At 34.6% G+C, this 24,384-nt stretch overlaps 53 non-coding genes across 53 annotated transcripts; all 53 read left to right on the top strand.

Annotated features, from left to right (window-relative positions):
* The first annotated feature begins 219 nt into the window (after nucleotides 1-219).
* trnal-caa lies at nucleotides 220-331 on the top strand. The gene is made up of 2 exons: nucleotides 220-257; nucleotides 286-331. It is a non-coding gene; the product is annotated as a tRNA-Leu (tRNA).
* A 350-nt stretch (nucleotides 332-681) lies between these two features.
* Nucleotides 682-793, top strand: trnal-caa. The gene is made up of 2 exons: nucleotides 682-719; nucleotides 748-793. It is a non-coding gene; the product is annotated as a tRNA-Leu (tRNA).
* A 329-nt stretch (nucleotides 794-1,122) lies between these two features.
* On the top strand, nucleotides 1,123-1,234 carry trnal-caa. The gene is made up of 2 exons: nucleotides 1,123-1,160; nucleotides 1,189-1,234. It is a non-coding gene; the product is annotated as a tRNA-Leu (tRNA).
* A 349-nt stretch (nucleotides 1,235-1,583) lies between these two features.
* On the top strand, nucleotides 1,584-1,695 carry trnal-caa. Its single transcript has 2 exons — nucleotides 1,584-1,621; nucleotides 1,650-1,695. It is a non-coding gene; the product is annotated as a tRNA-Leu (tRNA).
* Nucleotides 1,696-2,024: 329 nt separating this feature from the next.
* trnal-caa lies at nucleotides 2,025-2,136 on the top strand. Its single transcript has 2 exons — nucleotides 2,025-2,062; nucleotides 2,091-2,136. It is a non-coding gene; the product is annotated as a tRNA-Leu (tRNA).
* Nucleotides 2,137-2,936: 800 nt separating this feature from the next.
* Nucleotides 2,937-3,048, top strand: trnal-caa. Its single transcript has 2 exons — nucleotides 2,937-2,974; nucleotides 3,003-3,048. It is a non-coding gene; the product is annotated as a tRNA-Leu (tRNA).
* Nucleotides 3,049-3,398: 350 nt separating this feature from the next.
* On the top strand, nucleotides 3,399-3,510 carry trnal-caa. The gene is made up of 2 exons: nucleotides 3,399-3,436; nucleotides 3,465-3,510. It is a non-coding gene; the product is annotated as a tRNA-Leu (tRNA).
* Nucleotides 3,511-3,850: 340 nt separating this feature from the next.
* trnal-caa lies at nucleotides 3,851-3,962 on the top strand. Its single transcript has 2 exons — nucleotides 3,851-3,888; nucleotides 3,917-3,962. It is a non-coding gene; the product is annotated as a tRNA-Leu (tRNA).
* Nucleotides 3,963-4,291: 329 nt separating this feature from the next.
* trnal-caa lies at nucleotides 4,292-4,403 on the top strand. Its single transcript has 2 exons — nucleotides 4,292-4,329; nucleotides 4,358-4,403. It is a non-coding gene; the product is annotated as a tRNA-Leu (tRNA).
* A 350-nt stretch (nucleotides 4,404-4,753) lies between these two features.
* On the top strand, nucleotides 4,754-4,865 carry trnal-caa. The gene is made up of 2 exons: nucleotides 4,754-4,791; nucleotides 4,820-4,865. It is a non-coding gene; the product is annotated as a tRNA-Leu (tRNA).
* A 350-nt stretch (nucleotides 4,866-5,215) lies between these two features.
* On the top strand, nucleotides 5,216-5,327 carry trnal-caa. The gene is made up of 2 exons: nucleotides 5,216-5,253; nucleotides 5,282-5,327. It is a non-coding gene; the product is annotated as a tRNA-Leu (tRNA).
* Nucleotides 5,328-5,656: 329 nt separating this feature from the next.
* On the top strand, nucleotides 5,657-5,768 carry trnal-caa. The gene is made up of 2 exons: nucleotides 5,657-5,694; nucleotides 5,723-5,768. It is a non-coding gene; the product is annotated as a tRNA-Leu (tRNA).
* A 350-nt stretch (nucleotides 5,769-6,118) lies between these two features.
* trnal-caa lies at nucleotides 6,119-6,230 on the top strand. Its single transcript has 2 exons — nucleotides 6,119-6,156; nucleotides 6,185-6,230. It is a non-coding gene; the product is annotated as a tRNA-Leu (tRNA).
* Nucleotides 6,231-6,559: 329 nt separating this feature from the next.
* Nucleotides 6,560-6,671, top strand: trnal-caa. The gene is made up of 2 exons: nucleotides 6,560-6,597; nucleotides 6,626-6,671. It is a non-coding gene; the product is annotated as a tRNA-Leu (tRNA).
* Nucleotides 6,672-7,021: 350 nt separating this feature from the next.
* Nucleotides 7,022-7,133, top strand: trnal-caa. Its single transcript has 2 exons — nucleotides 7,022-7,059; nucleotides 7,088-7,133. It is a non-coding gene; the product is annotated as a tRNA-Leu (tRNA).
* A 340-nt stretch (nucleotides 7,134-7,473) lies between these two features.
* Nucleotides 7,474-7,585, top strand: trnal-caa. The gene is made up of 2 exons: nucleotides 7,474-7,511; nucleotides 7,540-7,585. It is a non-coding gene; the product is annotated as a tRNA-Leu (tRNA).
* A 329-nt stretch (nucleotides 7,586-7,914) lies between these two features.
* On the top strand, nucleotides 7,915-8,026 carry trnal-caa. Its single transcript has 2 exons — nucleotides 7,915-7,952; nucleotides 7,981-8,026. It is a non-coding gene; the product is annotated as a tRNA-Leu (tRNA).
* A 350-nt stretch (nucleotides 8,027-8,376) lies between these two features.
* trnal-caa lies at nucleotides 8,377-8,488 on the top strand. Its single transcript has 2 exons — nucleotides 8,377-8,414; nucleotides 8,443-8,488. It is a non-coding gene; the product is annotated as a tRNA-Leu (tRNA).
* Nucleotides 8,489-8,817: 329 nt separating this feature from the next.
* On the top strand, nucleotides 8,818-8,929 carry trnal-caa. Its single transcript has 2 exons — nucleotides 8,818-8,855; nucleotides 8,884-8,929. It is a non-coding gene; the product is annotated as a tRNA-Leu (tRNA).
* A 340-nt stretch (nucleotides 8,930-9,269) lies between these two features.
* trnal-caa lies at nucleotides 9,270-9,381 on the top strand. Its single transcript has 2 exons — nucleotides 9,270-9,307; nucleotides 9,336-9,381. It is a non-coding gene; the product is annotated as a tRNA-Leu (tRNA).
* Nucleotides 9,382-9,700: 319 nt separating this feature from the next.
* On the top strand, nucleotides 9,701-9,812 carry trnal-caa. The gene is made up of 2 exons: nucleotides 9,701-9,738; nucleotides 9,767-9,812. It is a non-coding gene; the product is annotated as a tRNA-Leu (tRNA).
* A 341-nt stretch (nucleotides 9,813-10,153) lies between these two features.
* Nucleotides 10,154-10,265, top strand: trnal-caa. The gene is made up of 2 exons: nucleotides 10,154-10,191; nucleotides 10,220-10,265. It is a non-coding gene; the product is annotated as a tRNA-Leu (tRNA).
* Nucleotides 10,266-10,614: 349 nt separating this feature from the next.
* Nucleotides 10,615-10,726, top strand: trnal-caa. Its single transcript has 2 exons — nucleotides 10,615-10,652; nucleotides 10,681-10,726. It is a non-coding gene; the product is annotated as a tRNA-Leu (tRNA).
* Nucleotides 10,727-11,056: 330 nt separating this feature from the next.
* Nucleotides 11,057-11,168, top strand: trnal-caa. Its single transcript has 2 exons — nucleotides 11,057-11,094; nucleotides 11,123-11,168. It is a non-coding gene; the product is annotated as a tRNA-Leu (tRNA).
* A 340-nt stretch (nucleotides 11,169-11,508) lies between these two features.
* On the top strand, nucleotides 11,509-11,620 carry trnal-caa. Its single transcript has 2 exons — nucleotides 11,509-11,546; nucleotides 11,575-11,620. It is a non-coding gene; the product is annotated as a tRNA-Leu (tRNA).
* Nucleotides 11,621-11,939: 319 nt separating this feature from the next.
* On the top strand, nucleotides 11,940-12,051 carry trnal-caa. Its single transcript has 2 exons — nucleotides 11,940-11,977; nucleotides 12,006-12,051. It is a non-coding gene; the product is annotated as a tRNA-Leu (tRNA).
* Nucleotides 12,052-12,400: 349 nt separating this feature from the next.
* On the top strand, nucleotides 12,401-12,512 carry trnal-caa. Its single transcript has 2 exons — nucleotides 12,401-12,438; nucleotides 12,467-12,512. It is a non-coding gene; the product is annotated as a tRNA-Leu (tRNA).
* Nucleotides 12,513-12,841: 329 nt separating this feature from the next.
* Nucleotides 12,842-12,953, top strand: trnal-caa. The gene is made up of 2 exons: nucleotides 12,842-12,879; nucleotides 12,908-12,953. It is a non-coding gene; the product is annotated as a tRNA-Leu (tRNA).
* Nucleotides 12,954-13,293: 340 nt separating this feature from the next.
* trnal-caa lies at nucleotides 13,294-13,405 on the top strand. Its single transcript has 2 exons — nucleotides 13,294-13,331; nucleotides 13,360-13,405. It is a non-coding gene; the product is annotated as a tRNA-Leu (tRNA).
* A 319-nt stretch (nucleotides 13,406-13,724) lies between these two features.
* Nucleotides 13,725-13,836, top strand: trnal-caa. The gene is made up of 2 exons: nucleotides 13,725-13,762; nucleotides 13,791-13,836. It is a non-coding gene; the product is annotated as a tRNA-Leu (tRNA).
* A 329-nt stretch (nucleotides 13,837-14,165) lies between these two features.
* Nucleotides 14,166-14,277, top strand: trnal-caa. The gene is made up of 2 exons: nucleotides 14,166-14,203; nucleotides 14,232-14,277. It is a non-coding gene; the product is annotated as a tRNA-Leu (tRNA).
* Nucleotides 14,278-14,628: 351 nt separating this feature from the next.
* Nucleotides 14,629-14,740, top strand: trnal-caa. Its single transcript has 2 exons — nucleotides 14,629-14,666; nucleotides 14,695-14,740. It is a non-coding gene; the product is annotated as a tRNA-Leu (tRNA).
* Nucleotides 14,741-15,059: 319 nt separating this feature from the next.
* trnal-caa lies at nucleotides 15,060-15,171 on the top strand. The gene is made up of 2 exons: nucleotides 15,060-15,097; nucleotides 15,126-15,171. It is a non-coding gene; the product is annotated as a tRNA-Leu (tRNA).
* A 329-nt stretch (nucleotides 15,172-15,500) lies between these two features.
* On the top strand, nucleotides 15,501-15,612 carry trnal-caa. The gene is made up of 2 exons: nucleotides 15,501-15,538; nucleotides 15,567-15,612. It is a non-coding gene; the product is annotated as a tRNA-Leu (tRNA).
* A 329-nt stretch (nucleotides 15,613-15,941) lies between these two features.
* Nucleotides 15,942-16,053, top strand: trnal-caa. The gene is made up of 2 exons: nucleotides 15,942-15,979; nucleotides 16,008-16,053. It is a non-coding gene; the product is annotated as a tRNA-Leu (tRNA).
* A 349-nt stretch (nucleotides 16,054-16,402) lies between these two features.
* On the top strand, nucleotides 16,403-16,514 carry trnal-caa. The gene is made up of 2 exons: nucleotides 16,403-16,440; nucleotides 16,469-16,514. It is a non-coding gene; the product is annotated as a tRNA-Leu (tRNA).
* Nucleotides 16,515-16,843: 329 nt separating this feature from the next.
* On the top strand, nucleotides 16,844-16,955 carry trnal-caa. Its single transcript has 2 exons — nucleotides 16,844-16,881; nucleotides 16,910-16,955. It is a non-coding gene; the product is annotated as a tRNA-Leu (tRNA).
* Nucleotides 16,956-17,295: 340 nt separating this feature from the next.
* Nucleotides 17,296-17,407, top strand: trnal-caa. The gene is made up of 2 exons: nucleotides 17,296-17,333; nucleotides 17,362-17,407. It is a non-coding gene; the product is annotated as a tRNA-Leu (tRNA).
* Nucleotides 17,408-17,726: 319 nt separating this feature from the next.
* trnal-caa lies at nucleotides 17,727-17,838 on the top strand. The gene is made up of 2 exons: nucleotides 17,727-17,764; nucleotides 17,793-17,838. It is a non-coding gene; the product is annotated as a tRNA-Leu (tRNA).
* Nucleotides 17,839-18,167: 329 nt separating this feature from the next.
* On the top strand, nucleotides 18,168-18,279 carry trnal-caa. The gene is made up of 2 exons: nucleotides 18,168-18,205; nucleotides 18,234-18,279. It is a non-coding gene; the product is annotated as a tRNA-Leu (tRNA).
* Nucleotides 18,280-18,630: 351 nt separating this feature from the next.
* trnal-caa lies at nucleotides 18,631-18,742 on the top strand. Its single transcript has 2 exons — nucleotides 18,631-18,668; nucleotides 18,697-18,742. It is a non-coding gene; the product is annotated as a tRNA-Leu (tRNA).
* A 319-nt stretch (nucleotides 18,743-19,061) lies between these two features.
* trnal-caa lies at nucleotides 19,062-19,173 on the top strand. Its single transcript has 2 exons — nucleotides 19,062-19,099; nucleotides 19,128-19,173. It is a non-coding gene; the product is annotated as a tRNA-Leu (tRNA).
* A 330-nt stretch (nucleotides 19,174-19,503) lies between these two features.
* On the top strand, nucleotides 19,504-19,615 carry trnal-caa. Its single transcript has 2 exons — nucleotides 19,504-19,541; nucleotides 19,570-19,615. It is a non-coding gene; the product is annotated as a tRNA-Leu (tRNA).
* Nucleotides 19,616-19,955: 340 nt separating this feature from the next.
* trnal-caa lies at nucleotides 19,956-20,067 on the top strand. The gene is made up of 2 exons: nucleotides 19,956-19,993; nucleotides 20,022-20,067. It is a non-coding gene; the product is annotated as a tRNA-Leu (tRNA).
* Nucleotides 20,068-20,386: 319 nt separating this feature from the next.
* Nucleotides 20,387-20,498, top strand: trnal-caa. Its single transcript has 2 exons — nucleotides 20,387-20,424; nucleotides 20,453-20,498. It is a non-coding gene; the product is annotated as a tRNA-Leu (tRNA).
* A 341-nt stretch (nucleotides 20,499-20,839) lies between these two features.
* trnal-caa lies at nucleotides 20,840-20,951 on the top strand. The gene is made up of 2 exons: nucleotides 20,840-20,877; nucleotides 20,906-20,951. It is a non-coding gene; the product is annotated as a tRNA-Leu (tRNA).
* Nucleotides 20,952-21,300: 349 nt separating this feature from the next.
* On the top strand, nucleotides 21,301-21,412 carry trnal-caa. The gene is made up of 2 exons: nucleotides 21,301-21,338; nucleotides 21,367-21,412. It is a non-coding gene; the product is annotated as a tRNA-Leu (tRNA).
* Nucleotides 21,413-21,741: 329 nt separating this feature from the next.
* Nucleotides 21,742-21,853, top strand: trnal-caa. The gene is made up of 2 exons: nucleotides 21,742-21,779; nucleotides 21,808-21,853. It is a non-coding gene; the product is annotated as a tRNA-Leu (tRNA).
* A 340-nt stretch (nucleotides 21,854-22,193) lies between these two features.
* Nucleotides 22,194-22,305, top strand: trnal-caa. The gene is made up of 2 exons: nucleotides 22,194-22,231; nucleotides 22,260-22,305. It is a non-coding gene; the product is annotated as a tRNA-Leu (tRNA).
* Nucleotides 22,306-22,624: 319 nt separating this feature from the next.
* On the top strand, nucleotides 22,625-22,736 carry trnal-caa. The gene is made up of 2 exons: nucleotides 22,625-22,662; nucleotides 22,691-22,736. It is a non-coding gene; the product is annotated as a tRNA-Leu (tRNA).
* A 329-nt stretch (nucleotides 22,737-23,065) lies between these two features.
* Nucleotides 23,066-23,177, top strand: trnal-caa. Its single transcript has 2 exons — nucleotides 23,066-23,103; nucleotides 23,132-23,177. It is a non-coding gene; the product is annotated as a tRNA-Leu (tRNA).
* A 341-nt stretch (nucleotides 23,178-23,518) lies between these two features.
* On the top strand, nucleotides 23,519-23,630 carry trnal-caa. The gene is made up of 2 exons: nucleotides 23,519-23,556; nucleotides 23,585-23,630. It is a non-coding gene; the product is annotated as a tRNA-Leu (tRNA).
* Nucleotides 23,631-23,979: 349 nt separating this feature from the next.
* On the top strand, nucleotides 23,980-24,091 carry trnal-caa. Its single transcript has 2 exons — nucleotides 23,980-24,017; nucleotides 24,046-24,091. It is a non-coding gene; the product is annotated as a tRNA-Leu (tRNA).
* The last annotated feature ends 293 nt before the right edge of the window (nucleotides 24,092-24,384 follow it).

Raw genomic sequence — 24,384 nt, 5'->3', positions numbered from 1 at the left:
GAGAACAGAAAACACATGAAACGGGAACATATGCCTAGTTTAGAATTCAATAAGTTACTCAAATTCCATTGAAAAATGTTTTTTACTATATCTTTCATTAGCTTTTAACATTTTTTGTTTCTTTTTCTTTGTATATTATTATCTACATGTTTCCATAAGACATATCAGACATTATGTTACAGAATCATGAAAAAATATGAATTTTAAGGATTTATAAGTGTCAGGATGGCCGAGTGGTCTAAGGCGCCAGACTCAAGGTGAGAATCCTTCCTAGTTACAGGGGTATTCTGGTCTCCGATTGGAGGCGAGGGTTCAAATCCCTCTTCTGACACACCTTTTGCCTTAAAAAAGAGTAGCTCTTTGTCAAAACTGAAAAATTCTCCAAATGGTGAAAGGAAAACACATGAACAGTGATTAATAGTTTGATAGATGTCATAGTTTGAGAACAGAAAACACATGAAACGGGAATAATAGTTCAATACATGTCAACATATGCCTAGTTTAGAATTCAATAAGTTACTCAAATTCCTTTGAAAAATGTTTTTTACTATATCTTTCATTAGCTTTTAACATTTTTTGTTTCTTTTTCTTTGTATCTTATTATCTACATGTTTCCATCAGACATATCAGACATTATGTTACAGAATCATTAAAAATTATGAATTTTAAGGTTTTGTAGTTGTCAGGATGGCCGAGTGGTCTAAGGCGCCAGACTCAAGGTGAGAATCCTTCGTAGTTACAGGGGTATTCTGGTCTCCGATTGGAGGCGAGGGTTCAAATCCCTCTTCTGACACAGCTTTTGACTTAAAAAAGAGTAGCTCTTTGTCAGAACCGAAAAATTCTCCAAATGGTGAAAGGACAACACATGAACAGTGATTAATAGTTTGATAGATGTCATAGTTTGAGAACAGAAAACACATGAAACGGGAACATATGCCTAGTTTAGAATTCAATAAGTTACTCAAATTCCATTGAAAAATGTTTTTTACTATATCTTTCATTAGCTTTTAACATTTTTTGTTTCTTTTTCTTTGTATATTATTATCTACATGTTTCCATCAGACATATCAGACATTATGTTACAGAATCATGAAAGAATATGAATTTTAAGGACTTATAAGTGTCAGGATGGCCGAGTGGTCTAAGGCGCCAGACTCAAGGTGAGAATCCTTCCTAGTTACAGGGGTATTCTGGTCTCCGATTGGAGGCGAGGGTTCAAATCCCTCTTCTGACACGGCTTTTGCCTTAAAAAAGAGTAGCTCTTTGTCAAAACCGAAAAATTCTCCAAATGGTGAAAGGAAAACACATGAACAGTGATTAATAGTTTGATAGATGTCATAGTTTGAGAACAGAAAACACATGAAACGGGAATAATAGTTCAATACATGTCAACATATGCCTAGTTTAGAATTCAATAAGTTACTCAAATTCCTTTGAAAAATGTTTTTTACTATATCTTTCATTAGCTTTTCACATTTTTTGTTTCTTTTTCTTTGTATCTTATTATCTACATGTTTCCATCAGACATATCAGACATTATGTTACAGAATCATAAAAAATATGAATTTTAAGGATTTATAAGTGTCAGGATGACCGAGTGGTCTAAGGCGTCAGACTCAAGGTGAGAATCCTTCCTAGTTACAGGGGTATTCTGGTCTCCGATTGGAGGCGAGGGTTCAAATCCCTCTTCTGACACAGCTTTTGCCTTAAAAAAGAGTAGCTCTTTGTCAGAACCGAAAAATTCTCCAAATGGTGAAAGGAAAACACATGAACAGTGATTAATAGTTTGATAGATGTCATAGTTTGAGAACAGAAAACACATGAAACGGGAACATATGCCTAGTTTAGAATTCAATAAGTTACTCAAATTCCATTGAAAAATGTTTTTTACTATATCTTTCATTAGCTTTTAACATTTTTTGTTTCTTTTTCTTTGTATCTTAAGATCTGCATGTAACCATCAGACATATCAGATGTTATGTTACATAATCGTGAAAAAATATGAATTTTAAGGTTTTGTAGTTGTCAGGATGCCCGAGTGGTCTAAGGCGCCAGACTCAAGGTGAGAATCCTTCCTAGTTACAGGGTTATTCTGGTCTCCGATTGGAGGCGAGGGTTCAAATCCCTCTTCTGACACACCTTTTGCCTTAAAAAAGAGTAGCTCTTTGTCAAAACCGAAAAATTCTCCAAATGGTGAAAGGAAAACACATGAACAGTGATTAATAGTTTGATAGATGTCATAGTTTGAGAACAGAAAACACATGAAACGGGAATAATAGTTCAATACATGTCAACATATGCCTAGTTTAGAATTCAATAAGTTACTCAAATTCCATTGAAAAATGTTTTTTACTATATCTTTAATTAGCTTTTAACATTTTTTGTTTCTTTTTCTTTGTATCTTATTATCTACATGTTTCCATTAGACATATCAGACATATCAGATGTTATGTTACAGAATCACGAAAAAATACGAATTTTACTCATTTATAAGTGTCAGGATTGCCGAGTGGTCTAAGGCGCCAGACTCAAGGTGAGAATCCTTCCTAGTTACAGGGGTATTCTTGTCTCCGATTGGAGGCGAGGGTTCATATCCCTCTTCTGACACGGCTTTTGCCTTAAAAAAGAGTAGCTCTTTGTCAAAACCGAAAAATTCTCCAAATGGTGAAAGGAAAACACATGAACAGTGATTAATAGTTTGATAGATGTCATAGTTTGAGAACAGAAAACACATGAAACGGGAACATATGCCTAGTTTAGAATTCAATAAGTTACTCAAATTCCATTGAAAAATGTTTTTTACTATATCTTTCATTAGCTTTTAACATTTTTTGTTTCTTTTTCTTTGTATATTATTATCTACATGTTTCCATCAGACATATCAGACATTATGTTACAGAATCATGAAAGAATATGAATTTTAAGGACTTATAAGTGTCAGGATGGCCGAGTGGTCTAAGGCGCCAGACTCAAGGTGAGAATCCTTCCTAGTTACAGGGGTATTCTGGTCTCCGATTGGAGGCGAGGGTTCAAATCCCTCTTCTGACACGGCTTTTGCCTTAAAAAAGAGTAGCTCTTTGTCAAAACCGAAAAATTCTCCAAATGGTGAAAGGAAAACACATGAACAGTGATTAATAGTTTGATAGATGTCATAGTTTGAGAACAGAAAACACATGAAACGGGAATAATAGTTCAATACATGTCAACATATGCCTAGTTTAGAATTCAATAAGTTACTCAAATTCCTTTGAAAAATGTTTTTTACTATATCTTTCATTAGCTTTTAACATTTTTTGTTTCTTTTTCTTTGTATCTTATTATCTACATGTTTCCATCAGACATATCAGACATTATGTTACAGAATCATTAAAAATTATGAATTTTAAGGTTTTGTAGTTGTCAGGATGGCCGAGTGGTCTAAGGCGCCAGACTCAAGGTGAGAATCCTTCGTAGTTACAGGGGTATTCTGGTCTCCGATTGGAGGCGAGGGTTCAAATCCCTCTTCTGACACAGCTTTTGCCTTAAAAAAGAGTAGCTCTTTGTCAAAACCGAAAATGGAAACAGGAAAACACATGAACAGTGATTAATAGTTTGATAGATGTCATAGTTTGAGAACAGAAAACACATGAAACGGGAATAATAGTTCAATACATGTCAACATATGTCTAGTTTAGAATTCAATAAGTTACTCAAATTCCATTGAAAAATGTTTTTTACTATATCTTTCATTAGCTTTTAACATTTTTTGTTTATTTTTCTTTGTATCTTAAGATCTGCATGTAACCATCAGACATATCAGATGTTATGTTACATAATCGAGAAAAAATATGAATTTTAAGGTTTTGTAGTTGTCAGGATGGCCGAGTGGTCTAAGGCGCCAGACTCAAGGTGAGAATCCTTCCTAGTTACAGGGGTATTCTGGTCTCCGATTGGAGGCGAGGGTTCAAATCCCTCTTCTGACACACCTTTTGCCTTAAAAAAGAGTAGCTCTTTGTCAAAACTGAAAAATTCTCCAAATGGTGAAAGGAAAACACATGAACAGTGATTAATAGTTTGATAGATGTCATAGTTTGAGAACAGAAAACACATGAAACGGGAACATATGCCTAGTTTAGAATTCAATAAGTTACTCAAATTCCATTGAAAAATGTTTTTTACTATATCTTTCATTAGCTTTTAACATTTTTTGTTTATTTTTCTTTGTATATTATTATCTACATGTTTCCATCAGACATATCAGACATTATGTTACAGAATCATGAAAGAATATGAATTTTAAGGACTTATAAGTGTCAGGATGGCCGAGTGGTCTAAGGCGCCAGACTCAAGGTGAGAATCCTTCCTAGTTACAGGGGTATTCTGGTCTCCGATTGGAGGCGAGGGTTCAAATCCCTCTTCTGACACGGCTTTTGCCTTAAAAAAGAGTAGCTCTTTGTCAAAACCGAAAAATTCTCCAAATGGTGAAAGGAAAACACATGAACAGTGATTAATAGTTTGATAGATGTCATAGTTTGAGAACAGAAAACACATGAAACGGGAATAATAGTTCAATACATGTCAACATATGCCTAGTTTAGAATTCAATAAGTTACTCAAATTCCTTTGAAAAATGTTTTTTACTATATCTTTCATTAGCTTTTAACATTTTTTGTTTCTTTTTCTTTGTATCTTATTATCTACATGTTTCCATCAGACATATCAGACATTATGTTACAGAATCATGAAAGAATATGAATTTTAAGGATTTATAAGTGTCAGGATGGCCGAGTGGTCTAAGGCGCCAGACTCAAGGTGAGAATCCTTCCTAGTTACAGGGGTATTCTGGTCTCCGATTGGAGGCGAGGGTTCAAATCCCTCTTCTGACACGGCTTTTGCCTTAAAAAAGAGTAGCTCTTTGTCAAAACCGAAAAATTCTCCAAATGGTGAAAGGAAAACACATGAACAGTGATTAATAGTTTGATAGATGTCATAGTTTGAGAACAGAAAACACATGAAACGGGAATAATAGTTCAATACATGTCAACATATGCCTAGTTTAGAATTCAATAAGTTACTCAAATTCCATTGAAAAATGTTTTTTACTATATCTTTCATTAGCTTTTAACATTTTTTGTTTCTTTTTCTTTGTATCTTAAGATCTGCATGTAACCATCAGACATATCAGATGTTATGTTACATAATCGAGAAAAAATATGAATTTTAAGGTTTTGTAGTTGTCAGGATGGCCGAGTGGTCTAAGGCGCCAGACTCAAGGTGAGAATCCTTCCTAGTTACAGGGGTATTCTGGTCTCCGATTGGAGGCGAGGGTTCAAATCCCTCTTAAGACATGGCTTTTGCCTTAAAAAAGAGTAGCTCTTTGTCAAAACCGAAAAATTCTCCCAATGGTGAAAGGAAAACACATGAACAGTGATTAATAGTTTGATAGATGTCATAGTTTGAGAACAGAAAACACATGAAACGGGAACATATGCCTAGTTTAGAATTCAATAAGTTACTCAAATTCCATTGAAAAATGTTTTTTACTATATCTTTCATTAGCTTTTAACATTTTTTGTTTATTTTTCTTTGTATATTATTATCTACATGTTTCCATCAGACATATCAGACATTATGTTACAGAATCATGAAAGAATATGAATTTTAAGGACTTATAAGTGTCAGGATGGCCGAGTGGTCTAAGGCGCCAGACTCAAGGTGAGAATCCTTCCTAGTTACAGGGGTATTCTGGTCTCCGATTGGAGGCGAGGGTTCAAATCCCTCTTCTGACACGGCTTTTGCCTTAAAAAAGAGTAGCTCTTTGTCAAAACCGAAAAATTCTCCAAATGGTGAAAGGAAAACACATGAACAGTGATTAATAGTTTGATAGATGTCATAGTTTGAGAACAGAAAACACATGAAACGGGAATAATAGTTCAATACATGTCAACATATGCCTAGTTTAGAATTCAATAAGTTACTCAAATTCCATTGAAAAATGTTTTTTACTATATCTTTCATTAGCTTTTAACATTTTTTGTTTATTTTTCTTTGTATCTTAAGATCTGCATGTAACCATCAGACATATCAGATGTTATGTTACATAATCGAGAAAAAATATGAATTTTAAGGTTTTGTAGTTGTCAGGATGGCCGAGTGGTCTAAGGCGCCAGACTCAAGGTGAGAATCCTTCCTAGTTACAGGGGTATTCTGGTCTCCGATTGGAGGCGAGGGTTCAAATCCCTCTTCTGACATGGCTTTTGCCTTAAAAAAGAGTAGCTCTTTGTCAAAACCGAAAAATTCTCCCAATGGTGAAAGGAAAACACATGAACAGTGATTAATAGTTTGATAGATGTCATAGTTTGAGAACAGAAAACACATGAAACGGGAACATATGCCTAGTTTAGAATTCAATAAGTTACTCAAATTCCATTGAAAAATGTTTTTTACTATATCTTTCATTAGCTTTTAACATTTTTTGTTTATTTTTCTTTGTATATTATTATCTACATGTTTCCATCAGACATATCAGACATTATGTTACAGAATCATGAAAGAATATGAATTTTAAGGATTTATAAGTGTCAGGATGGCCGAGTGGTCTAAGACGCCAGACTCAAGGTGAGAATCCTTCCTAGTTACAGGGGTATTCTGGTCTCCGATTGGAGGCGAGGGTTCAAATCCCTCTTCTGACACGGCTTTTGCCTTAAAAAAGAGTAGCTCTTTGTCAAAACCGAAAAATTCTCCAAATGGTGAAAGGAAAACACATGAACAGTGATTAATAGTTTGATAGATGTCATAGTTTGAGAACAGAAAACACATGAAACGGGAATAATAGTTCAATACATGTCAACATATGCCTAGTTTAGAATTCAATAAGTTACTCAAATTCCTTTGAAAAATGTTTTTTACTATATCTTTCATTAGCTTTTAACATTTTTTGTTTCTTTTTCTTTGTATCTTATTATCTACATGTTTCCATCAGACATATCAGACATTATGTTACAGAATCATTAAAAATTATGAATTTTAAGGTTTTGTAGTTGTCAGGATGGCCGAGTGGTCTAAGGCGCCAGACTCAAGGTGAGAATCCTTCGTAGTTACAGGGGTATTCTGGTCTCCGATTGGAGGCGAGGGTTCAAATCCCTCTTCTGACACAGCTTTTGCCTTAAAAAAGAGTAGCTCTTTGTCAAAACCGAAAATGGAAACAGGAAAACACATGAACAGTGATTAATAGTTTGATAGATGTCATAGTTTGAGAACAGAAAACACATGAAACGGGAATAATAGTTCAATACATGTCAACATATGCCTAGTTTAGAATTCAATAAGTTACTCAAATTCCATTGAAAAATGTTTTTTACTATATCTTTCATTAGCTTTTAACATTTTTTGTTTATTTTTCTTTGTATCTTAAGATCTGCATGTAACCATCAGACATATCAGATGTTATGTTACATAATCGAGAAAAAATATGAATTTTAAGGTTTTGTAGTTGTCAGGATGGCCGAGTGGTCTAAGGCGCCAGACTCAAGGTGAGAATCCTTCCTAGTTACAGGGGTATTCTGGTCTCCGATTGGAGGCGAGGGTTCAAATCCCTCTTCTGACATGGCTTTTGCCTTAAAAAAGAGTAGCTCTTTGTCAAAACCGAAAAATTCTCCAAATGGTGAAAGGAAAACACATGAACAGTGATTAATAGTTTGATAGATGTCATAGTTTGAGAACAGAAAACACATGAAACGGGAACATATGCCTAGTTTAGAATTCAATAAGTTACTCAAATTCCATTGAAAAATGTTTTTTACTATATCTTTCATTAGCTTTTAACATTTTTTGTTTCTTTTTCTTTGTATATTATTATCTACATGTTTCCATAAGACATATCAGACATTATGTTACAGAATCATGAAAAAATATGAATTTTAAGGATTTATAAGTGTCAGGATGGCCGAGTGGTCTAAGGCGCCAGACTCAAGGTGAGAATCCTTCCTAGTTACAGGGGTATTCTGGTCTCCGATTGGAGGCGAGGGTTCAAATCCCTCTTCTGACACACCTTTTGCCTTAAAAAAGAGTAGCTCTTTGTCAAAACTGAAAAATTCTCCAAATGGTGAAAGGAAAACACATGAACAGTGATTAATAGTTTGATAGATGTCATAGTTTGAGAACAGAAAACACATGAAACGGGAATAATAGTTCAATACATGTCAACATATGCCTAGTTTAGAATTCAATAAGTTACTCAAATTCCTTTGAAAAATGTTTTTTACTATATCTTTCATTAGCTTTTAACATTTTTTGTTTCTTTTTCTTTGTATCTTATTATCTACATGTTTCCATCAGACATATCAGACATTATGTTACAGAATCATTAAAAATTATGAATTTTAAGGTTTTGTAGTTGTCAGGATGGCCGAGTGGTCTAAGGCGCCAGACTCAAGGTGAGCATCCTTCGTAGTTACAGGGGTATTCTGGTCTCCGATTGGAGGCGAGGGTTCAAATCCCTCTTCTGACACAGCTTTTGCCTTAAAAAAGAGTAGCTCTTTGTCAAAACCGAAAAATTCTCCAAATGGTGAAAGGAAAACACATGAACAGTGATTAATAGTTTGATAGATGTCATAGTTTGAGAACAGAAAACACATGAAACGGGAACATATGCCTAGTTTAGATTTCAATAAGTTACTCAAATTACATTGAAAAATGTTTTTTACTATATCTTTCATTATCTTTTAACATTTTTTGTTTCTTTTTCTTTGTATCTTAAGATCTGCATGTAACCATCAGACATATCAGATGTTATGTTACATAATCGCGAAAAAACGTGAATTTAAAGGCTTTGTAGTTGTCAGGATGGCCGAGTGGTCTAAGGCGCCAGACTCAAGGTGAGAATCCTTCCTAGTTGCAGGGGTATTCTGGTCTCCGATTGGAGGCGAGGGTTCAAATCCCTCTTCTGACACACCTTTTGCCTTAAAAAGAGTAGCTCTTTGTCAAAACCGAAAATGGAAACAGGAAAACACATGAACAGTGATTAATAGTTTGATAGATGTCATAGTTTGAGAACAGAAAACACATGAAACGGGAATAATAGTTCAATACATGTCAACATATGCCTAGTTTAGAATTCAATAAGTTACTCAAATTCCATTGAAAAATGTTTTTTACTATATCTTTCAATTGCTTTTAACATTTTTTTGTTTATTTTTCTTTGTATCTTAAGATCTGCATGTAACCATCAGACATATCAGATGTTATGTTACATAATCGCGAAAAAATATGAATTTTAAGGTTTTGTAGTTGTCAGGATTGCCGAGTGGTCTAAGGCGCCAGACTCAAGGTGAGAATCCTTCCTAGTTACAGGGATATTCTGGTCTCCGATTGGAGGCGAGGGTTCAAATCCCTCTTCTGTCACACCTTTTGCCTTAAAAAAGAGTAGCTCTTTGTCAAAACCGAAAATGGAAACAGGAAAACACATGAACAGTGATTAATAGTTTGATAGATGTCATAGTTTGAGAACAGAAAACACATGAAACGGGAACATATGCCTAGTTTAGAATTCAATAAGTTACTCAAATTCCATTGAAAAATGTTTTTTACTATATCTTTCATTAGCTTTTAACATTTTTTGTTTCTTTTTCTTTGTATCTTAAGATCTGCATGTAACCATCAGACATATCAGATGTTATGTTACATAATCGTGACAAAATATGAATTTTAAGGTTTTGTAGTTGTCAGGATGGCCGAGTGGTCTAAGGCGCCAGACTCAAGGTGAGAATCCTTCCTAGTTACAGGGGTATTCTGGTCTCCGATTGGAGGCGAGGGTTCAAATCCCTCTTCTGACACACCTTTTGCCTTAAAAAAGAGTAGCTCTTTGTCAAAACCGAAAATGGAAACAGGAAAACACATGAACAGTGATTAATAGTTTGATAGATGTCATAGTTTGAGAACAGAAAACACATGAAACGGGAATAATAGTTGTCAACATGTCAACATATGCCTAGTTTAGAATTCAATAAGTTACTCAAATTCCATTGAAAAATGTTTTTTACTATATCTTTCAATTGCTTTTAACATTTTTTTGTTTATTTTTCTTTGTATCTTAAGATCTGCATGTAACCATCAGACATATCAGATGTTATGTTACATAATCGCGAAAAAATATGAATTTTAAGGTTTTGTAGTTGTCAGGATTGCCGAGTGGTCTAAGGCGCCAGACTCAAGGTGAGAATCCTTCCTAGTTACAGGGGTATTCTGGTCTCCGATTGGAGGCGAGGGTTCATATCCCTCTTCTGACACGGCTTTTGCCTTAAAAAAGAGTAGCTCTTTGTCAAAACCGAAAAATTCTCCAAATGGTGAAAGGAAAACACATGAACAGTGATTAATAGTTTGATAGATGTCATAGTTTGAGAACAGAAAACACATGAAACGGGAATAATAGTTCAATACATGTCAACATATGCCTAGTTTAGAATTCAATAAGTTACTCAAATTCCATTGAAAAATGTTTTTTACTATATCTTTCATTAGCTTTTAACATTTTTTGTTTCTTTTTCTTTGTATCTTATTATGTACATGTTTCCATCAGACATATCAGACATTATGTTACAGAATCATAAAAAATATGAATTTTAAGGATTTATAAGTGTCAGGATGACCGAGTGGTCTAAGGCGCCAGACTCAAGGTGAGAATCCTTCCTAGTTACAGGGGTATTCTGGTCTCCGATTGGAGGCGAGGGTTCAAATCCCTCTTCTGACACAGCTTTTGCCTTAAAAAAGAGTAGCTCTTTGTCAAAACCGAAAAATTCTCCAAATGGTGAAAGGAAAACACATGAACAGTGATTAATAGTTTGATAGATGTCATAGTTTGAGAACAGAAAACACATGAAACGGGAACATATGCCTAGTTTAGATTTCAATAAGTTACTCAAATTACATTGAAAAATGTTTTTTACTATATCTTTCATTATCTTTTAACATTTTTTGTTTCTTTTTCTTTGTATCTTAAGATCTGCATGTAACCATCAGACATATCAGATGTTATGTTACATAATCGCGAAAAAAACGTGAATTTAAAGGCTTTGTAGTTGTCAGGATGGCCGAGTGGTCTAAGGCGCCAGACTCAAGGTGAGAATCCTTCCTAGTTGCAGGGGTATTCTGGTCTCCGATTGGAGGCGAGGGTTCAAATCCCTCTTCTGACACACCTTTTGCCTTAAAAAGAGTAGCTCTTTGTCAAAACCGAAAATGGAAACAGGAAAACACATGAACAGTGATTAATAGTTTGATAGATGTCATAGTTTGAGAACAGAAAACACATGAAACGGGAATAATAGTTCAATACATGTCAACATATGCCTAGTTTAGAATTCAATAAGTTACTCAAATTCCATTGAAAAATGTTTTTTACTATATCTTTCAATTGCTTTTAACATTTTTTTGTTTATTTTTCTTTGTATCTTAAGATCTGCATGTAACCATCAGACATATCAGATGTTATGTTACATAATCGCGAAAAAATATGAATTTTAAGGTTTTGTAGTTGTCAGGATTGCCGAGTGGTCTAAGGCGCCAGACTCAAGGTGAGTATCCTTCCTAGTTACAGGGATATTCTGGTCTCCGATTGGAGGCGAGGGTTCAAATCCCTCTTCTGTCACACCTTTTGCCTTAAAAAAGAGTAGCTCTTTGTCAAAACCGAAAATGGAAACAGGAAAACACATGAACAGTGATTAATAGTTTGATAGATGTCGTAGTTTGAGAACAGAAAACACATGAAACGGGAACATATGCCTAGTTTAGAATTCAATAAGTTACTCAAATTCCATTGAAAAATGTTTTTTACTATATCTTTCATTAGCTTTTAACATTTTTTGTTTCTTTTTCTTGTTATCTTAAGATCTGCATGTAACCATCAGACATATCAGATGTTATGATACATAATCGTGAAAAAATATGAATTTTAAGGTTTTGTAGTTGTCAGGATGGCCGAGTGGTCTAAGGCGCCAGACTCAAGGTGAGAATCCTTCCTAGTTACAGGGATATTCTGGTCTCCGATTGGAGGCGAGGGTTCATATCCCTCTTCTGACACGGCTTTTGCCTTAAAAAAGAGTAGCTCTTTGTCAAAACCGAAAAATTCTCCAAATGGTGAAAGGAAAACACATGAACAGTGATTAATAGTTTGATAGATGTCATAGTTTGAGAACAGAAAACACATGAAACGGGAATAATAGTTCAATACATGTCAACATATGCCTAGTTTAGAATTCAATAAGTTACTCAAATTCCATTGAAAAATGTTTTTTACTATATCTTTCATTAGCTTTTAACATTTTTTGTTTCTTTTTCTTTGTATCTTATTATGTACATGTTTCCATCAGACATATCAGACATTATGTTACAGAATCATAAAAAATATGAATTTTAAGGATTTATAAGTGTCAGGATGACCGAGTGGTCTAAGGCGCCAGACTCAAGGTGAGAATCCTTCCTAGTTACAGGGGTATTCTGGTCTCCGATTGGAGGCGAGGGTTCAAATCCCTCTTCTGACACAGCTTTTGCCTTAAAAAAGAGTAGCTCTTTGTCAAAACCGAAAAATTCTCCAAATGGTGAAAGGAAAACACATGAACAGTGATTAATAGTTTGATAGATGTCATAGTTTGAGAACAGAAAACACATGAAACGGGAACATATGCCTAGTTTAGATTTCAATAAGTTACTCAAATTACATTGAAAAATGTTTTTTACTATATCTTTCATTATCTTTTAACATTTTTTGTTTCTTTTTCTTTGTATCTTAAGATCTGCATGTAACCATCAGACATATCAGATGTTATGTTACATAATCGCGAAAAAACGTGAATTTAAAGGCTTTGTAGTTGTCAGGATGGCCGAGTGGTCTAAGGCGCCAGACTCAAGGTGAGAATCCTTCCTAGTTGCAGGGGTATTCTGGTCTCCGATTGGAGGCGAGGGTTCAAATCCCTCTTCTGACACACCTTTTGCCTTAAAAAGAGTAGCTCTTTGTCAAAACCGAAAATGGAAACAGGAAAACACATGAACAGTGATTAATAGTTTGATAGATGTCATAGTTTGAGAACAGAAAACACATGAAACGGGAATAATAGTTCAATACATGTCAACATATGCCTAGTTTAGAATTCAATAAGTTACTCAAATTCCATTGAAAAATGTTTTTTACTATATCTTTCAATTGCTTTTAACATTTTTTTGTTTATTTTTCTTTGTATCTTAAGATCTGCATGTAACCATCAGACATATCAGATGTTATGTTACATAATCGCGAAAAAATATGAATTTTAAGGTTTTGTAGTTGTCAGGATTGCCGAGTGGTCTAAGGCGCCAGACTCAAGGTGAGTATCCTTCCTAGTTACAGGGATATTCTGGTCTCCGATTGGAGGCGAGGGTTCAAATCCCTCTTCTGTCACACCTTTTGCCTTAAAAAAGAGTAGCTCTTTGTCAAAACCGAAAATGGAAACAGGAAAACACATGAACAGTGATTAATAGTTTGATAGATGTCGTAGTTTGAGAACAGAAAACACATGAAACGGGAACATATGCCTAGTTTAGAATTCAATAAGTTACTCAAATTCCATTGAAAAATGTTTTTTACTATATCTTTCATTAGCTTTTAACATTTTTTGTTTCTTTTTCTTGTTATCTTAAGATCTGCATGTAACCATCAGACATATCAGATGTTATGATACATAATCGTGAAAAAATATGAATTTTAAGGTTTTGTAATTGTCAGGATGGCCGAGTGGTCTAAGGCGCCAGACTCAAGGTGAGAATCCTTCCTAGTTACAGGGGTATTCTGGTCTCCGATTGGAGGCGAGGGTTCAAATCCCTCTTCTGACACAGCTTTTGCCTTAAAAAAGAGTAGCTCTTTGTCAAAACTGAAAAATTCTCCAAATGGTGAAAGGAAAACACATGAACAGTGATTAATAGTTTGATAGATGTCGTAGTTTGAGAACAGAAAACACATGAAACGGGAACATATGCCTAGTTTAGAATTCAATAAGTTACTCAAATTCCATTGAAAAATGTTTTTTACTATATCTTTCATTAGCTTTTAACATTTTTTGTTTCTTTTTCTTTGTATCTTAAGATCTGCATGTAACCATCAGACATATCAGATGTTATGTAACATAATCGTGAAAAAATATGAATTTTAAGGTTTTGTAGTTGTCAGGATGGCCGAGTGGTCTAAGGCGCCAGACTCAAGGTGAGAATCCTTTCTAGTTACAGAGGTATTCTGGTCTCCGATTGGAGGCGAGGGTTCAAATCCCTCTTCTGACACAGCTTTTGCCTTAAAAAAGAGTAGCTCTTTGTCAAAACCGAAAAATTCTCCAAATGGTGAAAGGAAAACACATGAACAGTGATTAATAGTTTGATAGATGTCATAGTTTGAGAACAGAAAACACATGAAACGGGAATAATAGTTCAATACATGTCAACATATGCCTAGTTTAGAATTCAATAAGTTACTCAAATTCCATTGAAAAATGTTTTTTACTATATCTTTCAATTGCTTTTAACATTTTTTTGTTTATTTTTCTTTGTATCTTAAGATCTGCATGTAACCATCAGACATATCAGATGTTATGTTACATAATCGCGAAAAAATATGAATTTTAAGGTTTTGTAGTTGTCAGGATTGCCGAGTGGTCTAAGGCGCCAGACTCAAGGTGAGTATCCTTCCTAGTTACAGGGATATTCTGGTCTCCGATTGGAGGCGAGGGTTCAAATCCCTCTTCTGTCACACCTTTTGCCTTAAAAAAGAGTAGCTCTTTGTCAAAACCGAAAATGGAAACAGGAAAACACATGAACAGTGATTAATAGTTTGATAGATGTCGTAGTTTGAGAACAGAAAACACATGAAACGGGAACATATGCCTAGTTTAGAATTCAATAAGTTACTCAAATTCCATTGAAAAATGTTTTTTACTATATCTTTCATTAGCTTTTAACATTTTTTGTTTCTTTTTCTTGTTATCTTAAGATCTGCATGTAACCATCAGACATATCAGATGTTATGATACATAATCGTGAAAAAATATGAATTTTAAGGTTTTGTAGTTGTCAGGATGGCCGAGTGGTCTAAGGCGCCAGACTCAAGGTGAGAATCCTTCCTAGTTACAGGGGTATTCTGGTCTCCGATTGGAGGCGAGGGTTCAAATCCCTCTTCTGACACAGCTTTTGCCTTAAAAAAGAGTAGCTCTTTGTCAAAACTGAAAAATTCTCCAAATGGTGAAAGGAAAACACATGAACAGTGATTAATAGTTTGATAGATGTCGTAGTTTGAGAACAGAAAACACATGAAACGGGAACATATGCCTAGTTTAGAATTCAATAAGTTACTCAAATTCCATTGAAAAATGTTTTTTACTATATCTTTCATTAGCTTTTAACATTTTTTGTTTCTTTTTCTTTGTATCTTAAGATCTGCATGTAACCATCAGACATATCAGATGTTATGTAACATAATCGTGAAAAAATATGAATTTTAAGGTTTTGTAGTTGTCAGGATGGCCGAGTGGTCTAAGGCGCCAGACTCAAGGTGAGAATCCTTTCTAGTTACAGAGGTATTCTGGTCTCCGATTGGAGGCGAGGGTTCAAATCCCTCTTCTGACACAGCTTTTGCCTTAAAAAAGAGTAGCTCTTTGTCAAAACCGAAAAATTCTCCAAATGGTGAAAGGAAAACACATGAACAGTGATTAATAGTTTGATAGATGTCATAGTTTGAGAACAGAAAACACATGAAACGGGAACATATGCCTAGTTTAGAATTCAATAAGTTACTCAAATTCCATTGAAAAATGTTTTTTACTATATCTTTCATTAGCTTTTAACATTTTTTGTTTCTTTTTCTTTGTATCTTAAGATCTGCATGTAACCATCAGACATATCAGATGTTATGATACATAATCGTGAAAAAATATGAATTTTAAGGTTTTGTAGTTGTCAGGATGGCCGAGTGGTCTAAGGCGCCAGACTCAAGGTGAGAATCCTTCCTAGTTACAGGGATATTCTGGTCTCCGATTGGAGGCGAGGGTTCATATCCCTCTTCTGACACGGCTTTTGCCTTAAAAAAGAGTAGCTCTTTGTCAAAACCGAAAAATTCTCCAAATGGTGAAAGGAAAACACATGAACAGTGATTAATAGTTTGATAGATGTCATAGTTTGAGAACAGAAAACACATGAAACGGGAATAATAGTTCAATACATGTCAACATATGCCTAGTTTAGAATTCAATAAGTTACTCAAATTCCATTGAAAAATGTTTTTTACTATATCTTTCATTAGCTTTTAACATTTTTTGTTTCTTTTTCTTTGTATCTTATTATGTACATGTTTCCATCAGACATATCAGACATTATGTTACAGAATCATAAAAAATATGAATTTTAAGGATTTATAAGTGTCAGGATGACCGAGTGGTCTAAGGCGCCAGACTCAAGGTGAGAATCCTTCCTAGTTACAGGGGTATTCTGGTCTCCGATTGGAGGCGAGGGTTCAAATCCCTCTTCTGACACAGCTTTTGCCTTAAAAAAGAGTAGCTCTTTGTCAAAACCGAAAAATTCTCCAAATGGTGAAAGGAAAACACATGAACAGTGATTAATAGTTTGATAGATGTCATAGTTTGAGAACAGAAAACACATGAAACGGGAACATATGCCTAGTTTAGATTTCAATAAGTTACTCAAATTACATTGAAAAATGTTTTTTACTATATCTTTCATTATCTTTTAACATTTTTTGTTTCTTTTTCTTTGTATCTTAAGATCTGCATGTAACCATCAGACATATCAGATGTTATGTTACATAATCGCGAAAAAACGTGAATTTAAAGGCTTTGTAGTTGTCAGGATGGCCGAGTGGTCTAAGGCGCCAGACTCAAGGTGAGAATCCTTCCTAGTTGCAGGGGTATTCTGGTCTCCGATTGGAGGCGAGGGTTCAAATCCCTCTTCTGACACACCTTTTGCCTTAAAAAGAGTAGCTCTTTGTCAAAACCGAAAATGGAAACAGGAAAACACATGAACAGTGATTAATAGTTTGATAGATGTCATAGTTTGAGAACAGAAAACACATGAAACGGGAATAATAGTTCAATACATGTCAACATATGCCTAGTTTAGAATTCAATAAGTTACTCAAATTCCATTGAAAAATGTTTTTTACTATATCTTTCAATTGCTTTTAACATTTTTTTGTTTATTTTTCTTTGTATCTTAAGATCTGCATGTAACCATCAGACATATCAGATGTTATGTTACATAATCGCGAAAAAATATGAATTTTAAGGTTTTGTAGTTGTCAGGATTGCCGAGTGGTCTAAGGCGCCAGACTCAAGGTGAGTATCCTTCCTAGTTACAGGGATATTCTGGTCTCCGATTGGAGGCGAGGGTTCAAATCCCTCTTCTGTCACACCTTTTGCCTTAAAAAAGAGTAGCTCTTTGTCAAAACCGAAAATGGAAACAGGAAAACACATGAACAGTGATTAATAGTTTGATAGATGTCGTAGTTTGAGAACAGAAAACACATGAAACGGGAACATATGCCTAGTTTAGAATTCAATAAGTTACTCAAATTCCATTGAAAAATGTTTTTTACTATATCTTTCATTAGCTTTTAACATTTTTTGTTTCTTTTTCTTGTTATCTTAAGATCTGCATGTAACCATCAGACATATCAGATGTTATGATACATAATCGTGAAAAAATATGAATTTTAAGGTTTTGTAGTTGTCAGGATGGCCGAGTGGTCTAAGGCGCCAGACTCAAGGTGAGAATCCTTCCTAGTTACAGGGGTATTCTGGTCTCCGATTGGAGGCGAGGGTTCAAATCCCTCTTCTGACACAGCTTTTGCCTTAAAAAAGAGTAGCTCTTTGTCAAAACTGAAAAATTCTCCAAATGGTGAAAGGAAAACACATGAACAGTGATTAATAGTTTGATAGATGTCGTAGTTTGAGAACAGAAAACACATGAAACGGGAACATATGCCTAGTTTAGAATTCAATAAGTTACTCAAATTCCATTGAAAAATGTTTTTTACTATATCTTTCATTAGCTTTTAACATTTTTTGTTTCTTTTTCTTTGTATCTTAAGATCTGCATGTAACCATCAGACATATCAGATGTTATGTAACATAATCGTGAAAAAATATGAATTTTAAGGTTTTGTAGTTGTCAGGATGGCCGAGTGGTCTAAGGCGCCAGACTCAAGGTGAGAATCCTTTCTAGTTACAGAGGTATTCTGGTCTCCGATTGGAGGCGAGGGTTCAAATCCCTCTTCTGACACAGCTTTTGCCTTAAAAAAGAGTAGCTCTTTGTCAAAACCGAAAAATTCTCCAAATGGTGAAAGGAAAACACATGAACAGTGATTAATAGTTTGATAGATGTCATAGTTTGAGAACAGAAAACACATGAAACGGGAATAATAGTTCAATACATGTCAACATATGCCTAGTTTAGAATTCAATAAGTTACTCAAATTCCATTGAAAAATGTTTTTTACTATATCTTTCAATTGCTTTTAACATTTTTTTGTTTATTTTTCTTTGTATCTTAAGATCTGCATGTAACCATCAGACATATCAGATGTTATGTTACATAATCGCGAAAAAATATGAATTTTAAGGTTTTGTAGTTGTCAGGATTGCCGAGTGGTCTAAGGCGCCAGACTCAAGGTGAGTATCCTTCCTAGTTACAGGGATATTCTGGTCTCCGATTGGAGGCGAGGGTTCAAATCCCTCTTCTGTCACACCTTTTGCCTTAAAAAAGAGTAGCTCTTTGTCAAAACCGAAAATGGAAACAGGAAAACACATGAACAGTGATTAATAGTTTGATAGATGTCGTAGTTTGAGAACAGAAAACACATGAAACGGGAACATATGCCTAGTTTAGAATTCAATAAGTTACTCAAATTCCATTGAAAAATGTTTTTTACTATATCTTTCATTAGCTTTTAACATTTTTTGTTTCTTTTTCTTGTTATCTTAAGATCTGCATGTAACCATCAGACATATCAGATGTTATGATACATAATCGTGAAAAAATATGAATTTTAAGGTTTTGTAGTTGTCAGGATGGCCGAGTGGTCTAAGGCGCCAGACTCAAGGTGAGAATCCTTCCTAGTTACAGGGGTATTCTGGTCTCCGATTGGAGGCGAGGGTTCAAATCCCTCTTCTGACACAGCTTTTGCCTTAAAAAAGAGTAGCTCTTTGTCAAAACTGAAAAATTCTCCAAATGGTGAAAGGAAAACACATGAACAGTGATTAATAGTTTGATAGATGTCGTAGTTTGAGAACAGAAAACACATGAAACGGGAACATATGCCTAGTTTAGAATTCAATAAGTTACTCAAATTCCATTGAAAAATGTTTTTTACTATATCTTTCAATTGCTTTTAACATTTTTTTGTTTATTTTTCTTTGTATCTTAAGATCTGCATGTAACCATCAGACATATCAGATGTTATGTAACATAATCGTGAAAAAATATGAATTTTAAGGTTTTGTAGTTGTCAGGATGGCCGAGTGGTCTAAGGCGCCAGACTCAAGGTGAGAATCCTTCCTAGTTACAGAGGTATTCTGGTCTCCGATTGGAGGCGAGGGTTCAAATCCCTCTTCTGACACAGCTTTTGCCTTAAAAAGAGTAGCTCTTTGTCAAAACCGAAAATGGAAACAGGAAAACACATGAACAGTGATTAATAGTTTGATAGATGTCATAGTTTGAGAACAGAAAACACATGAAACGGGAATAATAGTTCAATACATGTCAACATATGCCTAGTTTAGAATTCAATAAGTTACTCAAATTCCATTGAAAAATGTTTTTTACTATATCTTTCAATTGCTTTTAACATTTTTTTGTTTATTTTTCTTTGTATCTTAAGATCTGCATGTAACCATCAGACATATCAGATGTTATGTTACATAATCGCGAAAAAATATGAATTTTAAGGTTTTGTAGTTGTCAGGATTGCCGAGTGGTCTAAGGCGCCAGACTCAAGGTGAGAATCCTTCCTAGTTACAGGGATATTCTGGTCTCCGATTGGAGGCGAGGGTTCAAATCCCTCTTCTGTCACACCTTTTGCCTTAAAAAAGAGTAGCTCTTTGTCAAAACCGAAAATGGAAACAGGAAAACACATGAACAGTGATTAATAGTTTGATAGATGTCGTAGTTTGAGAACAGAAAACACATGAAACGGGAACATATGCCTAGTTTAGAATTCAATAAGTTACTCAAATTCCATTGAAAAATGTTTTTTACTATATCTTTCATTAGCTTTTAACATTTTTTGTTTCTTTTTCTTGTTATCTTAAGATCTGCATGTAACCATCAGACATATCAGATGTTATGATACATAATCGTGAAAAAATATGAATTTTAAGGTTTTGTAGTTGTCAGGATGGCCGAGTGGTCTAAGGCGCCAGACTCAAGGTGAGAATCCTTCCTAGTTACAGGGGTATTCTGGTCTCCGATTGGAGGCGAGGGTTCAAATCCCTCTTCTGACACACCTTTTGCCTTAAAAAAGAGTAGCTCTTTGTCAAAACCGAAAATGGAAACAGGAAAACACATGAACAGTGATTAATAGTTTGATAGATGTCATAGTTTGAGAACAGAAAACACATGAAACGGGAATAATAGTTGTCAACATGTCAACATATGCCTAGTTTAGAATTCAATAAGTTACTCAAATTCCATTGAAAAATGTTTTTTACTATATCTTTCAATTGCTTTTAACATTTTTTTGTTTATTTTTCTTTGTATCTTAAGATCTGCATGTAACCATCAGACATATCAGATGTTATGTTACATAATCGCGAAAAAATATGAATTTTAAGGTTTTGTAGTTGTCAGGATGGCCGAGTGGTCTAAGGCGCCAGACTCAAGGTGAGAATCCTTCCTAGTTACAGGGGTATTCTGGTCTCCGATTGGAGGCGAGGGTTCATATCCCTCTTCTGACACGGCTTTTGCCTTAAAAAAGAGTAGCTCTTTGTCAAAACCGAAAAATTCTCCAAATGGTGAAAGGAAAACACATGAACAGTGATTAATAGTTTGATAGATGTCATAGTTTGAGAACAGAAAACACATGAAACGGGAATAATAGTTCAATACATGTCAACATATGCCTAGTTTAGAATTCAATAAGTTACTCAAATTCCATTGAAAAATGTTTTTTACTATATCTTTCATTAGCTTTTAACATTTTTTGTTTCTTTTTCTTTGTATCTTATTATGTACATGTTTCCATCAGACATATCAGACATTATGTTACAGAATCATAAAAAATATGAATTTTAAGGATTTATAAGTGTCAGGATGACCGAGTGGTCTAAGGCGCCAGACTCAAGGTGAGAATCCTTCGTAGTTACAGGGGTATTCTGGTCTCCGATTGGAGGCGAGGGTTCAAATCCCTCTTCTGACACAGCTTTTGCCTTAAAAAAGAGTAGCTCTTTGTCAAAACCGAAAAATTCTCCAAATGGTGAAAGGAAAACACATGAACAGTGATTAATAGTTTGATAGATGTCATAGTTTGAGAACAGAAAACACATAAAACGGGAACATATGCCTAGTTTAGATTTCAATAAGTTACTCAAATTACATTGAAAAATGTTTTTTACTATATCTTTCATTATCTTTTAACATTTTTTGTTTCTTTTTCTTTGTATCTTAAGATCTGCATGTAACCATCAGACATATCAGATGTTATGTTACATAATCGCGAAAAAACGTGAATTTAAAGGCTTTGTAGTTGTCAGGATGGCCGAGTGGTCTAAGGCGCCAGACTCAAGGTGAGAATCCTTCCTAGTTGCAGGGGTATTCTGGTCTCCGATTGGAGGCGAGGGTTCAAATCCCTCTTCTGACACACCTTTTGCCTTAAAAAGAGTAGCTCTTTGTCAAAACCGAAAATGGAAACAGGAAAACACATGAACAGTGATTAATAGTTTGATAGATGTCATAGTTTGAGAACAGAAAACACATGAAACGGGAATAATAGTTCAATACATGTCAACATATGCCTAGTTTAGAATTCAATAAGTTACTCAAATTCCATTGAAAAATGTTTTTTACTATATCTTTCAATTGCTTTTAACATTTTTTTGTTTATTTTTCTTTGTATCTTAAGATCTGCATGTAACCATCAGACATATCAGATGTTATGTTACATAATCGCGAAAAAATATGAATTTTAAGGTTTTGTAGTTGTCAGGATTGCCGAGTGGTCTAAGGCGCCAGACTCAAGGTGAGAATCCTTCCTAGTTACAGGGATATTCTGGTCTCCGATTGGAGGCGAGGGTTCAAATCCCTCTTCTGTCACACCTTTTGCCTTAAAAAAGAGTAGCTCTTTGTCAAAACCGAAAATGGAAACAGGAAAACACATGAACAGTGATTAATAGTTTGATAGATGTCGTAGTTTGAGAACAGAAAACACATGAAACGGGAACATATGCCTAGTTTAGAATTCAATAAGTTACTCAAATTCCATTGAAAAATGTTTTTTACTATATCTTTCATTAGCTTTTAACATTTTTTGTTTCTTTTTCTTGTTATCTTAAGATCTGCATGTAACCATCAGACATATCAGATGTTATGATACATAATCGTGAAAAAATATGAATTTTAAGGTTTTGTAGTTGTCAGGATGGCCGAGTGGTCTAAGGCGCCAGACTCAAGGTGAGAATCCTTCCTAGTTACAGGGGTATTCTGGTCTCCGATTGGAGGCGAGGGTTCAAATCCCTCTTCTGACACAGCTTTTGCCTTAAAAAAGAGTAGCTCTTTGTCAAAACTGAAAAATTCTCCAAATGGTGAAAGGAAAACACATGAACAGTGATTAATAGTTTGATAGATGTCGTAGTTTGAGAACAGAAAACACATGAAACGGGAACATATGCCTAGTTTAGAATTCAATAAGTTACTCAAATTCCATTGAAAAATGTTTTTTACTATATCTTTCATTAGCTTTTAACATTTTTTGTTTCTTTTTCTTTGTATCTTAAGATCTGCATGTAACCATCAGACATATCAGATGTTATGTAACATAATCGTGAAAAAATATGAATTTTAAGGTTTTGTAGTTGTCAGGATGGCCGAGTGGTCTAAGGCGCCAGACTCAAGGTGAGAATCCTTTCTAGTTACAGAGGTATTCTGGTCTCTGATTGGAGGCGAGGGTTCAAATCCCTCTTCTGACACAGCTTTTGCCTTAAAAAAGAGTAGCTCTTTGTCAAAACCGAAAATGGAAACAGGAAAACACATGAACAGTGATTAATAGTTTGATAGATGTCATAGTTTGAGAACAGAAAACACATGAAACGGGAATAATAGTTGTCAACATGTCAACATATGCCTAGTTTAGAATTCAATAAGTTACTCAAATTCCATTGAAAAATGTTTTTTACTATATCTTTCAATTGCTTTTAACATTTTTTTGTTTATTTTTCTTTGTATCTTAAGATCTGCATGTAACCATCAGACATATCAGATGTTATGTTACATAATCGCGAAAAAATATGAATTTTAAGGTTTTGTAGTTGTCAGGATTGCCGAGTGGTCTAAGGCGCCAGACTCAAGGTGAGAATCCTTCCTAGTTACAGGGGTATTCTGGTCTCCGATTGGAGGCGAGGGTTCATATCCCTCTTCTGACACGGCTTTTGCCTTAAAAAAGAGTAGCTCTTTGTCAAAACCGAAAAATTCTCCAAATGGTGAAAGGAAAACACATGAACAGTGATTAATAGTTTGATAGATGTCATAGTTTGAGAACAGAAAACACATGAAACGGGAATAATAGTTCAATACATGTCAACATATGCCTAGTTTAGAATTCAATAAGTTACTCAAATTCCATTGAAAAATGTTTTTTACTATATCTTTCATTAGCTTTTAACATTTTTTGTTTCTTTTTCTTTGTATCTTATTATGTACATGTTTCCATCAGACATATCAGACATTATGTTACAGAATCATAAAAAATATGAATTTTAAGGATTTATAAGTGTCAGGATGACCGAGTGGTCTAAGGCGCCAGACTCAAGGTGAGAATCCTTCCTAGTTACAGGGGTATTCTGGTCTCCGATTGGAGGCGAGGGTTCAAATCCCTCTTCTGACACAGCTTTTGCCTTAAAAAAGAGTAGCTCTTTGTCAAAACCGAAAAATTCTCCAAATGGTGAAAGGAAAACACATGAACAGTGATTAATAGTTTGATAGATGTCATAGTTTGAGAACAGAAAACACATGAAACGGGAACATATGCCTAGTTTAGATTTCAATAAGTTACTCAAATTACATTGAAAAATGTTTTTTACTATATCTTTCATTATCTTTTAACATTTTTTGTTTCTTTTTCTTTGTATCTTAAGATCTGCATGTAACCATCAGACATATCAGATGTTATGTTACATA

This window comes from Oncorhynchus mykiss, unplaced genomic scaffold, assembly GCF_013265735.2.
Source record: "Oncorhynchus mykiss isolate Arlee unplaced genomic scaffold, USDA_OmykA_1.1 un_scaffold_320, whole genome shotgun sequence".
Lineage (NCBI taxonomy): Eukaryota > Metazoa > Chordata > Actinopteri > Salmoniformes > Salmonidae > Oncorhynchus > Oncorhynchus mykiss.
The sequence above is the reverse complement of the archived record's forward strand: the minus strand, read 5'-3'. Positions and strand labels throughout refer to the sequence as shown.